Source organism: Gadus morhua, chromosome 13 (genome assembly GCF_902167405.1).
Source record: "Gadus morhua chromosome 13, gadMor3.0, whole genome shotgun sequence".
NCBI lineage: Eukaryota > Metazoa > Chordata > Actinopteri > Gadiformes > Gadidae > Gadus > Gadus morhua.
In genome coordinates this window covers 25929728-25946456 of record NC_044060.1, presented here as the reverse complement: position 1 = coordinate 25946456, position 16729 = coordinate 25929728, and the positions used below count along the sequence as shown (strand labels likewise).

Sequence of the window (16729 nt, the reverse complement as noted above, 5' to 3'; positions counted from 1 at the left end):
GAGTGAGTGTGGAGGCAATTTCATTTATATAAATAATAAAAAGTAAAGGTCCAAGGACAGAGCCTTGGGGTACCCCCTTGTCAATATCTAAAAAAGGCGATATTATTTTGCCCACCTTTACACATTGGGAGCGACCAGTCAGATAACTTTTAAACCACTGAAGGCTCATATGGTCAAAGCCCATAAGTGACAATTTGTTTAAAAGCAGGTGGTGGTCCACAGTGTCAAAGGCCTTTGAGAGGTTCACAAATAGTGCAGCACAATGTTGCTTATTGTCCAAGGCAGCAATGACATCATTCACCACAAGGGAGGCTGCAGAAATAGTGCTACGTCGGGCTCTAAAACCTGATTGAGATGGACTCAGGAAAGGGGATAGTGATAAAAATGATTTTAGCTGGGAATTAATAAGGGATTCAAGAATTTTTGAGAGACATGATAGTTTTGAAATTGGCCTGTAGTTGTTCATGTTATAAGTGTCACCACCCTTGTGCAGTGGGAGAACATGAGCTGTTTTCCAGGTTGAAGGGATAACACCAGTTGTTATGGAAAGATTGAAGATGTGAGTAATATATTCAAAAATTACGGTAGCTGAGGTTTTCAGAAAGAAAGGGTCGAGCTTGTCATCTCCAGTCGATTTCTTCTGATCAATTTTGATCAGGGCATTGCAGACCTGGGCTGAGTCTAATATTGTCAGACTAAGGCTGTTCTCAGAGAGTGGAGCTGAGATAGCGGGGGGTGTGCAGGGATCTGCTTGAGGATCTGTAGTATGGACATTTTTATCAAAAAGGTGCCCAGCTGCAGCAAAATGTCTGTTAAAAGCAGAGCAAATGACCGAGGGCTCAGTTAAAACAGTGGAGTCTTCTAAAATGCTAGCAGGCAGGCATGTACTGCGCTCACCTTTCAGACTTTTAATTGCTTTCCAGAAATCACCTGGTCTATTGGACGATTCAGTGAATTTTTGTAAATAAAAATCTGCTTTACCTCTCCTTATTGCTGATGTGCATTTATTTCGCAATTGTCTAAATGTAAGCCAGTGGGCATGGTCATTGGTCTGTCTTGCTAGGTTCCATGCCTTGTTCCTGGAACAATGCAATTTAGCAAGTTCATTGCAGTACCAAGGTTTGACTTTGTCCTTAGTCCTACATTTTTTATAGGGAACATGTTTGTCAACTACAAAGTTAAAAGCTGTGGTGAAGTGTTTTAGGGCCAGATCAACATCAGGTATTTTGACAGTATCTGCTATGTCACTGTAAAAAAGTTCATGTAAGAAGGCCTGCTCATCAAAGTGCTTAAAATTCCTTTTCATTACTACCCGAGAGCCACATTTCTGCAACCTCAAGTCACGTATGCATATTATGGGGCATTGGTCACTGATCCCCAAGTCTAAAACACCATTTGCAACATATTTTTCTGGTTTGTTGCAAAAAATTAAATAAATTAAGGTTGATTTATAAAAGTCTTTTAGATTAGGACGAGTGGGCACAGAAATTAGTTGGGTAAAATGCAGGTCAGAGGACATCTCCTTCAGAGCTTCTGAGGCATCAGTTGACCAATCTAAATTAAAATCACCCAATACAATCAGTTCTGAGTCAGTAAAAGGCATAAACAGTTCTGCCATCTTGTTTAAGGCCATAGTCGGGGCACTAGGGGGTCTGTAGACTCCAATGACAATAATGGAATTATTGTAGCCAAAGTCAATTCTTAGGGAAATAAATTCAAAGCATTTTGGGATGGATACAGTGTTTAAAATAACGGCAGCATAGGTGCTTTTAACGTAGACAGCTACACCACCACCCCTGCTGGCCCTATCAGATCTGTAGATGTTATATCCCTGAATATACACAGTTTGATCTTCTATATCTTTATGAAGCCAAGTCTCAGATATGACCAATATGTCAGGGTTTGCTTGGCTTACTAAAATATTAATGTGGTCCAGTTTGTGATGGCTCAACAGACTTCTTATGTTAATGTGTAGGAAACCCACCCCTTTCCTATTTCTAAATTCATGGGGGTCATTTATAAATCTAGTGACATTTTGCTTCACTGTACATGGGTTGTGGTGCGGTGCAATATCTTGTATCTGCAACAAGCCCCTGAGAGTTTGTGTTCTGAAATGTTGCGGCGGACGAGTTTTCCTCCGCGAGATCAGGGTTGAAATGTAAAGTTGATCAGGCAAATCAACTATCTTGGGGTTCCAGTAGAGGGAGCTAGTTTCGGGCTTGGAGTGTTGCTGAACCGCAACCTGGCCCTGGTAGGAAGGTTCCAGGGCGTGGGCTGTGGATAGTCAGTTGCTACTTCCATAGCAAAACACGGCAAGTCATGGTTTCCAGCAACTCAGCAATGTCGGCGCTGCTTTACTTCCTGTTTCGCCGGATTAGTGTATTCTCCTCATATTAGACATTCTGTGACTAAACCCCCCACCCCTTTCCGTTTCCGGTCTCCGTTTCCGTTTTTCATTCACAAAAGGCCAAAGAAAACACGGAAGAAACTGGCTGTTTCCCAATGTGAAGGCTGCAGCCTTGCTAGGACGCGTCCTTGCTAGTCGCGTACTATGGAGATGAGACTAGAGTGCTAGCTCGAGTGCTTCCTAGCGTTTGTAACGTTCAGACTTTGGAACGACATGCGAGTGTGGAAGCGATTCTGCTTTTTAATACTGCGTTTACGCTTGTAAACACATGTGCGCTTATGAATAAAACATGGCAGCAATCAAGTTGATCGATATTTATTTGACTTTTGTCTGTTATGAATGCTGTCATGTCTCCTTCGCATGGAACCTCTTTGAGGAAGTCACAAAAGCTTTGTTGCGGTTGATCGAATCGTCTTTATTAAAAAAAAAAATCCATTCTATTTTTATAAAACTATTAAATTGTCTGAGAACTTAATTCATGCATCACATTTTCAGTATGGTTGATTACTATTATGCAGGGGAAAAAAGACAAAGAAAGTGATGATAAACATGTATTTATTTGGATATATTATTTAACTGATCTGATTCATTCATATATATCTACAATCTACCAGTGCTTTGAACACATAAGTATATTATATAAAATACAATTATATAAGTTCATTACAAATTACAAACATTGCAAATGATCGGTGGTGCATTTATTTGACAACATTTTTGTGGGTCACCCTTAGGTGCACAAAAGCCTCCGTTTGCTGGGCTGACCCTAAAAAAAGAGATTAAACACAAATATAAATAGGTATACATAAATAATGTAATCTTGTGAGCGAGTAAATTTACATTGTTGACAGTGGTGTTTAACGGTGGCTACGTCCATGCAAAATATAGCAACGTATCATTAAGTTGCAAAAACGTTTGAAAAGTGGCACAGGGGGGTATATCACGAACCTCGCTGAACATACCCAGGCTTTCTTGGGAAAACCTGGCTCGACAGAGCCGCAACTCGCAATCAGAGTTAAATGGTACCACGAAGCTCACTTTAGATTAAATTAGTTGAACCAGGTTTTCCGCTTTAGGTTCAGTGCGCGTTCACTTGAAAGGGGCGTTTTTTGCTTAATTTTTCTCACCTTTAGGATAGATCAAGCAGTCTATATGCGTATAAGTGAAAAGATTCTGCATATTGTCTATAAAATAACTATGCCAAATGCAGAATTGTTCGCCATTAATCCAAATAGAATGATGATGATTTAAAAATGCATAAGCAACGTCCATCCTGCCTTATTCTATCATTTAGGGAATTCACTTTAAATACACCCTATGTAAGAAATGTAGCCTATCGCATGTTTTCAACCGCTGAGAGGTAGCGGCTGTAGCGTACTGGATTAGTATGAGACCCGAACGCCAGCGACCGGGGTTCAAATTCGCCGGTCTATCATCATGCATATTAACCCATAGATGTGGTGCCAGCACGGCCTTGAAAATATTGGTTCAAGTTCGAAATAAGCACAAAAATATAATTCCATAAGCTTTAGTGAATAAGTATTCCATATGCATGAGAATTGGGACTTTTTAAGCTTCACATAAATTCGCGTCACTTGGGAGTCGAACCCGCGCAGAAATTCAAGACTGACGCGCTACCTCCACTCTAGCACTCTGTCACGGAGACACAATGCGCAACAGTAAGCATTGTCTACATAAGGTCCAAAAGGACGATCAAATAACGAACACCCTCTGATGAGAATCTGTATCTCTCATGGAGAACCCCAATTTCGTTGTTTGCACAATGACAATAAAGTCTGAAATCGGAATATCGTCAGACAATGCCAAGGGATCGGTTCTGTCTCGTAAAACCCTCTGTCTCCGGAGAGACGCCTGTACGAGAAGTGCGCCGAGGTCCACGGGAACACCCACAAATGGTGACGTCATTGTCAGAGGAGGGGCTGGGAAGCTGCGCACGCCGATTAAAGTAGCCGATCTCCGGCTAGACTAAGCCGAAAAACTGCTCCCGACCAGGTTTGGTTGCGAGCATAAGTCACCATGGTGATACAGCGACGCTAAAAGAGATCGACTTTCGTGGTACAACTAACCCAGGCTTTGAGCTCAACATACCTCGCTAACCCTCTAAGCGACTTTCGTGGTACAGGCCCCAGGTCTTTCAGCTTGATTATTTGCATTAACATGATGAATCTATAAAAACCAATACGGCACAAAATATTTCTGAAACTTTAATATAACTTCACTTACATTTGAACGTGAACTGCTTTACCTGCCTTTTTCTGCCATTTTTTATATCCCGTGCAGCCGCAGCGTGTGAACGCAGTGGATTGTGGGTAGTTTTGGCTCGTCTAGGATGCAGCGATGCATCCTTGAAAAATCTCGGAATTCTCAAAAACAAAGGACGCGAAAATGGCGCGGCTTTCCAGTGTCCTCAACCTTGGAACAGTGCTTGTCGGCGTTCTATGACGTAGCGTCCTTAAAAGGGCGGCCGTTAAGCATGCTTCCTTGACATTGGGAAACAGCCACTGTATTTCGCTACGATACTGGATGAGGAACATCAACGAACAATACTAACCACTCGATGAGTTTCACATTTCTGAAAACGATAGAGTGGCGAAGTCGCGCCCCTACCGGTAGAGCCCATGGGACCTATGAGATCGAAAGATATGAATGGGTTTCAATGGAGAGAAAATAATTATCTTCTGGTACCGGTCTTTATATGCCCCTGATTAAACATATGTTGTCTCCGGATTTCAACGATAATTTTTCATGTCAAGAGTTTGACCGTTTATTGTGCAATTGTTCAGTTAAAGGCTGTAGAGAATACACAATGAGAAATACTACACGTCTCGTATGTTACGTCACGCTCCCTGCGACTGGCGTGGACAAGACCAACAATCTCCCCATTGGCATAGCTGAAACCCTCCACATGCCCCGACTTATAATGGTTTTCACCTCTTTCGATTCTTTTATCCTCCCCTTGGAAAAAAGCACTGAAGTGGAGCAGAGAGATCTGCACCAGAGTTTTCTTTCAATATTCGCTCGGAATCTCACTATGGGACACGCTCCTCGTGCTGTCCCCCAGAAGCAATTTTACACTACGCCAGTCGTGACTGGCCAACAGACGTGACGTCTGCCTGCAGAGGAGGGGCTCCCTCCTACTACATAAGTCCCGTCGTCACGTCATCTCTTCAGTCTTAAACCTCTTCTCGCTCCTAGAAGCACCTCGCGGAAAGTCGTAGACGGACTAGCACACTGTTCACAGAGCGAGCTAACGCTAGTCACCGAACGCTAGCCTACATCGCTACCTCTGACCTCTGTGAGGCTAAAAAGAAAGCTAGACTGTCACCAAACAGTAGCTGCTAGTATCCATACTAGCTGCTAGCACCCACACTAGCTGCAATCCCCGTGCCCAAGCTGACCTGTCGCCAAACAGCAGCCGGCATAAACGGAAAGCGAGACCATGCAGTCCAGAGGTTACCCTAACCGAGGGCTCGGGGAAGCATCCGACAAAGTTCTGCGTGTGCGGGAACAAGATGTCGGGAGCGGATAGCCACACCGCCTGCATTCGCTGCCTTGGGCTGGAACATGCCAAGGCTGCCCTTGCATTCCCGGCCACCTGCGAGCATTGCGCACGGTTTTCCAATAAAACCCGCAAACGCCAGCTGAATAAGCAGGCGAAGCTCTTCGCAGATGATCCGGTAATGGGGGTAACCGACCCACCACTACCGGAGCTAGCGGGAGGTTCCCGGGGGCTCTCCGCTTCACTGTGAACCAGCTGGGGATCGGAGGTGGACCTCACCGACGCTTCCCAGCCGCTGGAGTTGACTCGACCCGATGCTATCGAGGCTAGCCTGCTGGTGGGGCCTGACGAAGCTGAGGGCGGTGACTCCGAGTCGGGGGGGAATCTATTAGCCTCGGCTCTGACGAAGACGAGGATGATGATTATTTTTCTCCCCGCACCGCGTCGCCTATGGTGATCGGCGGTACGGGCACCGCCTCCCTGAACCTGGCCGTCAGCATGGACCTCCACGAGGCATGCAAGAGGGCGGCTGCGAGGCTGAACATCGAGTGGCCTGAGCCCCCCGTGGAGACCGCCACATCTCGCTACGAGGGCAAGCGACTCCCAAAAGCGAAGGCCTCAACCAGCCTGCTACTTCCGGCTTTTCCCGAGTGCCTGGATGAAGCGACCCGGTCTTGGAGCAAGCCTCTCTCAGCCAAGATCCCTGTCCAGGGTGGATCGGGGTTGGATTTGGCCGGTATGGAGGAAAAGGTGTTCTCCCACCTGCCTCCGGTTGAACCACTGCTGGCGTCGCACCTCCACCCCACTCAGAAGTCCACCATGACTTCGGCGTGCCCCACACTGCCGTCTATGGCCGACTCCTTCCAGTCGTCGATGACCGAGAAGGGCTACAAGGCAATGGCCACGACGGTGAGGGCGCTCAACGCGTTGTCGCTGCTGCTGGCCTACCAGGCTGAGCTGGAGGTCAACATGTCATTGTCACCCACCCCGGCCCTGTGGGATGAACTGTGCGTGGTGACGGACCTGTGCCTGCGCCTTCACAGGAGCGCTGTCCAAGCGTCCGGGAGGGCCATGGCGCTGATGGTTGCGCAGGAGAGAGCAAGGTGACTGAACCTGTCCAGTCTCTCTCTGAGGGAAAAAAACCAACTCCTCGACGTGCCTGTGGACCCGAAAGGCCTGTTTGGCCCAGCGTACGACGTCATGTTGAAACGCTGGGAAGAGAAAAAGAGGGAGGGGTGAGGCGCTGCGACTGTGTCTTCCCAGAAGAGCGCCATTCCCCGCCAACGCATCCGGCCAGGTGTTCACCCAGCCCCGCGCTCCTCCGCCGGCTTACCGCATCCAGAAGCGTCCCAACCCAACCCACGGGGCCGGCTGGGGCCAGAACAAGCCGCCGGAGCACAGTGGCGCGTGGGCGAGGAAGCCGGCCTTGCCTGGGTTGGCGCCAGGTTGCCGTGCGGCCCCTTCGTCTACTCAGGGTGCCGTGAAGAAACGGCGTGCTACCTGAGGCGCTGTGACCAGGGGGATACGGCAGGCCCGGCCAGACGCCGCCCCCCCTAGATGTTCTGTTCCAAACCCGGTTCGAAGAAGGGTTACAGAGGGCGTGTTCCAAGCCCTGCAAACGTGCAGAAGGCCGTTCAGCCTTCACAGTTCACGGCGCGAAGGAGAGAAGGGTCGGACCTGCAGAGAGCTCGGTAGAGCTGCAGCTGTGTCTCGCAGACACATGCATGTGTATAAGCACACGCCAGTGCCCATATTCACACATGTGTCCCCCTTCCCCAAATCATTGTTCATTAAAAATGTTTGCCAGCGCCCATCCAGGCTCCGAGCGCAGCTGCTTGTGAAAACCAAAACCATAAAAAAGGAACAGAATGTAATATACCGGTGCCTGGTGGGTGTGAGCGCCGGTGCGCTGCCCACCATGCCCGTTCGGCCCGGCACGACCTGGCCGGGCTCAACAGTGGCGTGCATGTGGTGCGTCGGATTGGGTTATAAAAACTGTAACCGCCGGCTACAGGCTCCAATTTGCGTCCACTCCTCCCCGTTTCAACGGGATACTGCAGTCGCAGGCCCGTGGAGAGAAAGCTCATGTTTTACAGGAGGAAATCACCTCTCTAAAAAACAAAAGGGTGATTCAGATAGTGCCACCGGAGAAAAACCAAAACGTTTTTTACTCAAGGTACTTTCTGGTCCCGAAGACGGGAGGGGGCCTCTATTAGATTTAAACGCTCTGAACTGATACATGAGACAGTACAGTTTCAGGATGCTGACACACGCCGCTCTCATACGCTTCGTGCGCCCGGGAGGCTGGTTCACAAGCATAGATCCGAGGGACGCTTATTTCCATATCCCCATTTATCCCCATTTATTTATTTCTTTGCATATGTTTTTCTTTTACTTATCTATTATTTTATTTTATTGTATGACAATGTTTATATGTGAAGCACTTTGAGTCTGCCTTGTGTATGAAAAGTGCTATATAAATAAAGTTGCCTTGCCTTGCCTATCCCCCGCACAGGAAATATCTCATGTTCGCCTTCCAGGGCGTAACGTACGAGTATTTGGTTCTCCCGTTCGGCCTTTCGTTAAATCAACGGGTGTTTGTGAAATGCACAGAGGCTGCTATCGCGCCCCTCAGGTTGAAGGGAATGCGTTTAGCAACAAACATAGACGACTGGCTTCTAGCCACACAGTCGCCCCAGGCGCAGACCAGCGTGCTCTTATCGCACCTAGTGTCCCTGGGTTTCACAATAAACGTGCAAAAGAGTGTTTTGGTCCCTACTCAAAGCGTAACGTTTATAGGCTTGTGCCTCGATTCAGTGACGTTCAAAGCACGTCTATCCGCGGAGAGAGTGGAAGCCTTTCAGGCTTGTCTGGCACTTTTTCGCCGGGGGACGATGTTAAAGTTCAGAACGTGCCTCAGACTATTGGGTCTGATGGCGTCAGCGTTGGTAGTAGTCCCACTTGGCCGCCTCCATATGAGGCTGGTTCAGCGATGGGTTGCATCACTCAGACTGAACCCGACGTGCCATGGCCATCGCCGGGTTTTGATCTCCATGGCGTCTCGGCGCTGCGCCCTTGGGGACGCGCGTCCTTTCTGACTACAGGCGTTACCATGGGAACTGTCCTGGCAAGGAAGGTCCTTTCGACGGATGCCTCTCGGGCGGGCTGGGGAGCCGTATACGAGGGCAGATCAGTAAATGGCACTTGGAGCTCACATATGCAGTTTGTTCACATAAACTGCCTGGAACTTCAGGCGGTGTCACTGGCGCTGAAACATTGTCTTCCCTTTCTGAGAGGGCAACATGTTCTAGTCAGGACGGACAACACCACGGTGGTGGCGTATATTAACCGTCAGGGGGGGCTGCGCTCCCCTCAAATGCACACGTTGGCACACACACTGACCATGTGGGGCAACCCCCACCTGTTGTCGCTGAGAGCAACACGCGTGCCGGGCGCGCGGAACTGGGGAGCAGATTTAATGTCCAGGGGCCACCCTCGCTACAAGGACTGGAAACTCCACGTCGTGGTCGTGAACCAGATATGGGAGAAATACGGTCGAGCAGAGGTCGATCTCTTTGCATCAGAGGAGAACACTCAGTGCCCTCTGTTCTATTCCCTAACCGGTCGGAGCGCCCCGATGGGGCTGGATGCTTTGGCATACGAGTGGCCGCGCGTCCTCCTGTACGCTTTTCCCCCATTAGAACTGATCATTCATACTCTCGCCAGGGTGCGAGAGAAGGGTCATACGCTGATCCTTATAGCCCCCCGTTGGCCGGGGAAATATTGGTTGGCGGAAATAGTCCAGTTGCTGTGCAGCCAGCCTTGGCCTCTGCCTTTACGCAGGGACCTCCTGACGCAAGCGCATGGGGAAATCTTCCATCCTCATCCGGAGCGCATGGCTCTATGGGCCTGGCCCGTGAAAGGATGAACCTAACGACGGCTGGACTCCCATTAAAGGTCATTACGACTATCCAGGGCACCAGGGCTTCCTCTACGCGTTACGCATATGACGGGAAATGGCGTGCGTTCGAGGATTGTTGCGCGAAAGCTGGGGAAAAAGCTTTCCAGAGTCCCGTGCCTGTTATTCTGACATTTCTACAGGACTTGCTGGATAAAGGCCGGGCTTTCTCCACTTTCAAAGTGTACTTGGCCGCTATATCGGCTTGTCACATAGGTTTTGGGGACAAATCGGCAGGTCAGCACCCTATCGTTTGCCGGTTTATGAAAGGTGCACGCCGTCTTCGGCCGGTGTCGCGGAGCTTGGCTGCTCCGTGGGATTTATCTATGGTACTTGATGCACTGTCACGCCCACCGTTTGTGCCCTTACAACAGGTAGAGCTTAAGACGCTCTCGTTTAAGACGGCTTTGTTGCTCGCGTTGGCCTCGGCTAAACGCACTAGTGACATTCATGCGCTGTCGGTTAGCCCGACGTGTATGCAGTTTTTGCGGGGGAACTCAAAGGTTCTGTTAAAGCCGAATCCTGCATTTGTTCCCAAGGTATTCGACTCTGCGTTGTCATACCGCCCTATTGATTTGTTGGCTTTCCATTCACCTCCTTTCTCCTCCCAGGAGCAGGAGCGGCTGAATGCGCTCTGCCCGGTGCAGGCTTTACGCGTCTATGTTGATAGGAGGCTGGATTCAGGAAATCGGAGCAGCTGTTTGTATCATGTGCTACGTCAGACCTGGAGAAGCCTCTCTCGAAGCAGCGTTTATCACACTGGATCGTGGGGGCTATAGCCATGGCTTATAGTAGCGTGGGTTTGGAACCCCCTACTGGCCTGCGCGCACATTCGACTCGCGGCATGTCCGCATCCTGGGCACTGTTTCAGGGGGTCTCAGTGGAAGAGATATGTGCGGCTGCCAGCTGGGCGACGCCTCACACTTTCGCTAGATTCTACAGGTTGGATAGATAGATAGATAGATAGATCCTTTAATAATCCTTTACAGGAAATTACAGTGTCACAACAGCGTGGACAGACATAACAAACATAACAAACACACATTCCCTCATATGCTAAAATACTTAAATACTACAATAAATACAATAATAAATACTAAATACTATAAGGTGCAAAGTTAATTTTGTGCATTGTAAAACCGTATGGCAGCTGGTATACAATATACTATATATATATAAATAACATATACTGGATGTTACTGCGCCAAATCTGTCTCACACAGTCTTGAGCGTTGGATCGGTGAACATGCCTGTTTGATGGGTTTGCACTGGTACTTCTTTGGCAATACGGGAGTTACTATATCCCATAGTGAGATACCGAGCGAAAATTGAAAGAAAACTTAAGGTTAAGAAATTAACCAAGGTTTTCTGATATATGAGTGAGGTATCTCACCAGACCACCCTCCTTGCCCGGAGCGAGGAAGAGGTGTTTTGCCTATAGACTGAAGAGATGACGTGACGACGGGACTTATGTAGTAGGAGGGAGCCCCTCCTCTGCAGGCAGACGTCACGTCTGTTAGCCAGTCACGACTGGCGTGGGGTAAAATTGCTTCTGGGGGACAGCGCGAGGGGCGTGTCCCATAGTGAGATACCTCACTCATATATCAGAAAACCTTGGATAATTTCTTAACCTTAAGTTCCAAGTTACTGTTGACATTAATTAGGTAAAAATGTATACTTTTGATGAACACTTCTAATTGAAATTTTTTATGTGATGTCTTTTGTGAATAGATTTGCCAGCTACAACCATCTGATAGCTTTTTGGTCTTTGATTGAGCCTTGTCTCTACAAGATGGTCCGTGTTTCCAGAGCCAAATCAGCTGCCCAGAAAAAAGAAGTGGTCTCACCTGCACGTGCATCAACAGTACTTTATAAGTAGTTACAGATGTAATTATACGTGATGCCATTGCATTTGTATTTGTTGTTTTTGAGTTATACTTTTTTTTCTTTTCCTCTCAGAGACAGCTGCTCCAGCCCATAGATTAACGCTTTCTTTTTTCATCACTCGGGTGATGAATCACAAAGCTTGATCTAAGAGAAAAAGGTAAATCATTAGAAATATAACCTCAGCATCATGGGTGTAAAAAACAACTTGGTTCTTATAAAGGTAAGTACTTCAACTGTGCTAGAAAAAGCCTACCATCCTGAATGCTTACTGTTATATTCTCTCCCTCTTAAAATAAAGATGTGTTTTTTTTAAAGCGGACTCCAAGAATCACAATTATTCCAATGTACCTGTACATCTGCTGTGCAAACGACAATAAATATCTTGAATATTGAAAAGTTGTAGCCTTGTACTCATTACCTTGACTATATTAAATTGTGTGTGAAAAACAGGGAGACATGAAAAACATTCAAGTTGGTGGCCCTTGAGGACTACCCTTAGCTACTGCTTAACCGAACAAACACCACTGAACAGGGATGAACACAGCTTCCTGCCTAGACTCAAACTGTGGTGCCTCGCTCTTCTCCATCGACCTGTAGCACAAGGCTCTCACGCTGACCTGCACTGTCAGCTTGTCTTTATTGGACACTGAATGAAATAACACATACAAATTCATTAAGCTTCAATTGTACTGGGTTACTCGCATCATCACATCTATAACATGTTACTACATGGAAAGAAACTTTAGGTAGCTAAGTAATGTTACTTTTATTATACGCAAAACCGTGGCTCTACTTAAACTATTATTAATCAACACAACAGGCAAACATCAAGGCTGATATAAAACACTGGTTAAGAAATCTTGTTGGCGTTTGCTGTTTCTGCATAATACACGTTCGACAGTGACAGTTAACTGACAGATTAGACTTTGACAGGAGCTAGCGTCTGTTAGACATAGTTTTCTTACCTTCGTAGCTGTGACTGTAGGTCGCAGCATACAGCCTAAACCCCTTCTCCAATTTGCTTGTCAGAGTTTTTGTTTCCCTACATAAATAATGTACACAGGGCTCTCAAGTTTTGAACTGAGTTCAGAGTGAGATTTTAGCGCGGGCGGCGCTAAAATTTTTGGTTTTAACATAAACCAAAAATATGGTCACGTAAATAAAATATACAAACAAACAGAGCTTCGTCTCCCCGCGATTTATATTGATTGAGTCTACAACGTTCTCAAAGATCTACGTCTCTGTCTGACGTATCTTGGGTCATACCATTCGACGTGGGGCCACTCATAAATCCCCCTACATTTTTTCGATAATAGACTTGACCTCCATCTGTTTATTGGATAAACGCATTTCCCAATCCCAGGAGTCTTTGCTCCATTCTACGTCAATTTAAGAACAAACAAAGAAATTAAACTGCAGTTCGTATATTTTATTTATGACCATGAAAGTTCTGTAATGCCTGAACAATGAAGAATTAAATGTAAAGTAAAATAAAATTATAAATGTAAAACCATGAATGAAATATAGAGAGTAAGCAAGTGGTATAAATATTGGTGAGACGTTCGGTTAAACTATATAGTAAACCCTCTCGATTATCACGGGGGTTAGAGCCTAGAAGTGGTTTAAATTATGCTCACGGCCGTCTCGCGGAGGGGGGGGGGGCAGACACCAAATGACGTAATCTGACGTAACGAACGAATCAAAACGAACGAATCAAATAAACGAATCGTTATAGTGAACCGAACTGAAAGAATGTGTTCCCGGAAAATAATCATTTTGCCCATCCCTAGAAACAACACTCCCTCAAAAGGCTATTGTTTTAAGCAACACCAGAAGAGGCATATACTTTCCCCTGAACTTTTAAACGTTGCACACCTGCAAAAACATAAGTATATATTAATGTGGCATTCATTCCAATGCTTAAAATATATCTGTTGCATTCAGTAGGCCAATGCTGTGGTAAAGTGTGTAAAGTATGACCAAGTGTTTCTTTCTTTTCAATAGATAGAACTTTATCAATCCCCTGTAGGAGAAATGTGTAAATGTTTGTCCCTATAAAACAATAATGGTCAAAAAAATAATTACAAAACATGACGGTAATTACCAATCTGAAGGCTCTTCTTAACCACTCCCCCTTTCTCACTTCCACCAATGCAAAATGAACAGAACTGAGTAGGGGAGGGCGTAGCCTAACTAGTTTATGAACGACCCAGGGAAACGCAACGCAAATTCAATGTGAACATGTATGAGGCTTTAATAAAATCCCCTGAGATTTTTTGTGTCTCCAAAATAGTTCATGTCCGGGCAAAAGAGGACGTCTGGTTACCCTACGTACGGGAAACCCATTTGATTCCTACCTGTTCCACTGTTAAAGGCCCACAATGCAACTTCGGGAATTTCTTCGCTGTTTTCTTGGTTTTGGCACGCACATTTCTCTACACAGCGCCCCCTACAGCTTCGTAGTAGATATTTTACAACACTGTCGTAACAACTCGTTGACGACCCTTCCCCATGCACTTCTACGCGAGCCATGTGCATTTGTTTTCAAAGAAGCCAGCGAATGCGTGGAGCCATGTCCGAAGTAAATGTTCCTAAAGTGTAGGCAAGGTTATACATTTTTTAAATGGTGTATTTGTATTGCAATAAACATAAAGCCATCCTTTTTATAGTTGACGGGGAGAATTTATATCCTAGATTATAATTGTTTTATCTTAGGTTGAACAGAACAATCAGTGTGAGAGTGTTGGCCAAAATATTATAATCTAAATAAACAAGAACCTGGATTCGGGGATTCAGTCTGTATCTGGGGGACGAGACAGACGAACAGCAAAACACCAATGGAAACAAAGGTGTTTATATGGTTGCAACCAAGCAAGCTAGAAACATACAGGGCTCACAACAAAACGGTCGAGAAAACAATTTTTACAGGGCTCACAACAAAATGGTTGAGCAAACACATTTGTACAGAGACTATCAACATCAAGAATACCACGAGGACAAAGTTCACCCAAGGGTACTTTCAATTTCAAAAGCAACACGGCCAAGTCGGAGTCTGATTTGAAGTCTTCTTTTTCTTTCAGTTCACGCTATTCCTGAAAACTTGCCCAACGTTTACTCGTGTCTGGCCTCTCTGTCGGTCAGTCTCCCTTTTCTCTTCTTCTGTTCCTCCGACATTGGGTTTCTCTGTCTCTTTTAGTCGGCTGATCTATGATGAATGTAACAATCCCTTAGTTACTTGTGTTTATATCGAGCCGGTTCCGTGTTTGGGGGTCTGTGCCGCAAAGCAATTCGTTACTTCGCGAGACCCGAGACTCCCGCGAGAGTGGGCGGCGGGTCGCCGGCAGAAACATATTCATTTTCTCCGCCAAGATGCGCAAGGGGGAGTTTAAACAACGAACAATCGAACAAAAATGTATAATGGAACCATCGCAATGACTCCTAGCCTGCTATATTAAGGTAAATCAAGCCAAAAAAGTTGCATAGTTCCCCTTTCACTCGTGTCTGATCTCTTTTCCGGTCCATTCTTCTTTTGTTCCACCGACAGTCGCCTCTTGCGTCCCTTATCAGTCGATTGATCCATGATGAATGCAACAATTGCCTCGCAACTGGCTGTTTATATCTAGCCGGTGCCATGTTTGGGTGTGTATCTGTGCCGTAAAGCATTTTCGAAACTACAATCTGACTACATTTTCGAGGATACTTCCGCTGCGTCACATCCGGATTGGCTCGGTCCGAACAGATCAAGTTGCATATGCGCTTTTTCACTGGAGAGGCGACATGGGTAAATGACACACCCACCAATCGACCCAGAAATGGATGCAGAACCATCAGCATAACTCTCAACCTGCATACTTTATGTAATTTTGGCTAAAAAAGTTGCATAGTGGGCCTTTAAATAGCGGCCCAAATTTGTGGGCGCTATCCTGGTAATTTCTCTGCGTGAGAAATTTGAAGTGTGGCGTGAGAGCGTGTGCATGGGTTAAATTGCGTGTGTCTCACGCCGAATGCGTGAGACTTGAGAGCCCTGTGTACATCAGTGATATTTATTGTCGGCAGCTCTTGTAAACACCGGGTGTAGAACGTTGCCATCTTGGAACCGGAAGCTGTGAAGCTGTATTAAGGTGAATCAGGAAGTGCTTGTGCAAGTAGTGAAGCAGGCAGGGGCGATTCGAAATTAGCAAAATACTGGAGACAGGACCAATATTCAAAATTTCAGTGTTAACCACTAGAAAAAACTGAAGAAAATAAATAAACTAGCTATAAATTTATTATAGCTAGTTATAACTTTTTAAATGACATAAACTAATTGATGCTACATTTATTTACTTTATATAATCACTTGCACCATCACTGGACATACCTATTTTCTACACAAATTCTTTCTGACTAGAATCATTGTCTGCAATCTTAAATGGAAGGATTGTTAATGTTGATCCTGTTTCAGAGCAAAGTCGCCCTTGTATCGGGTGGAAAACTGTTTAAATATTATTAGAATCTTGTACGGACAGTAGTCAGACAAAAGTGGCCCTTGTCATTTCTAAATTGTACTTAACGGCAATCTGGAATTACCTGATAAAAGTGATGGCTGAAGTGAGTAAGTCACATTAAACAGGTTTAAAAAATAAAGCAAGCTGAGAATATAAATTTACACTTGCACACACAATTTGTTTTATTGTTCGAATAAATATTTAAATAGGGTAAAATACGCCAAGCAAGTTTCCCTTTAATTATCTACATATACAAAAAAAACGAATATAAAAAGAAACAAAACAAACAAAGCAAATGCTTAAAGGGGAAATATTATGCCACCAGGTGTGAGTGTGATTAGCGTATAGCCTATAGATCAGTCCACCAGCCTACCCAGTGGACTGAAGTAAACGTTGCTCATCTATCCAGCACAGATCTAGGTGGACACGCCCACTAGTGATGTCGTATGGGGCAGATTTTCGAAACGGCT

The 16729-nt window shown here is 45.8% G+C and overlaps 1 protein-coding gene across 2 annotated transcripts in view; it reads right to left on the bottom strand.

The window, feature by feature from the left end:
• Positions 1-16416: 16416 nt before the first annotated feature.
• Positions 16417-16729, bottom strand: part of tmem119a (transmembrane protein 119a) — a 4453-nt gene continuing 4140 nt past the window's right edge. For both annotated transcript variants that reach the window (XM_030373620.1, XM_030373619.1), the window contains one exon: positions 16417-16729. This exon is cut by the window's right edge and continues 1537 nt beyond it. The gene's annotated coding sequence lies outside the window, so the exon portion shown is untranslated.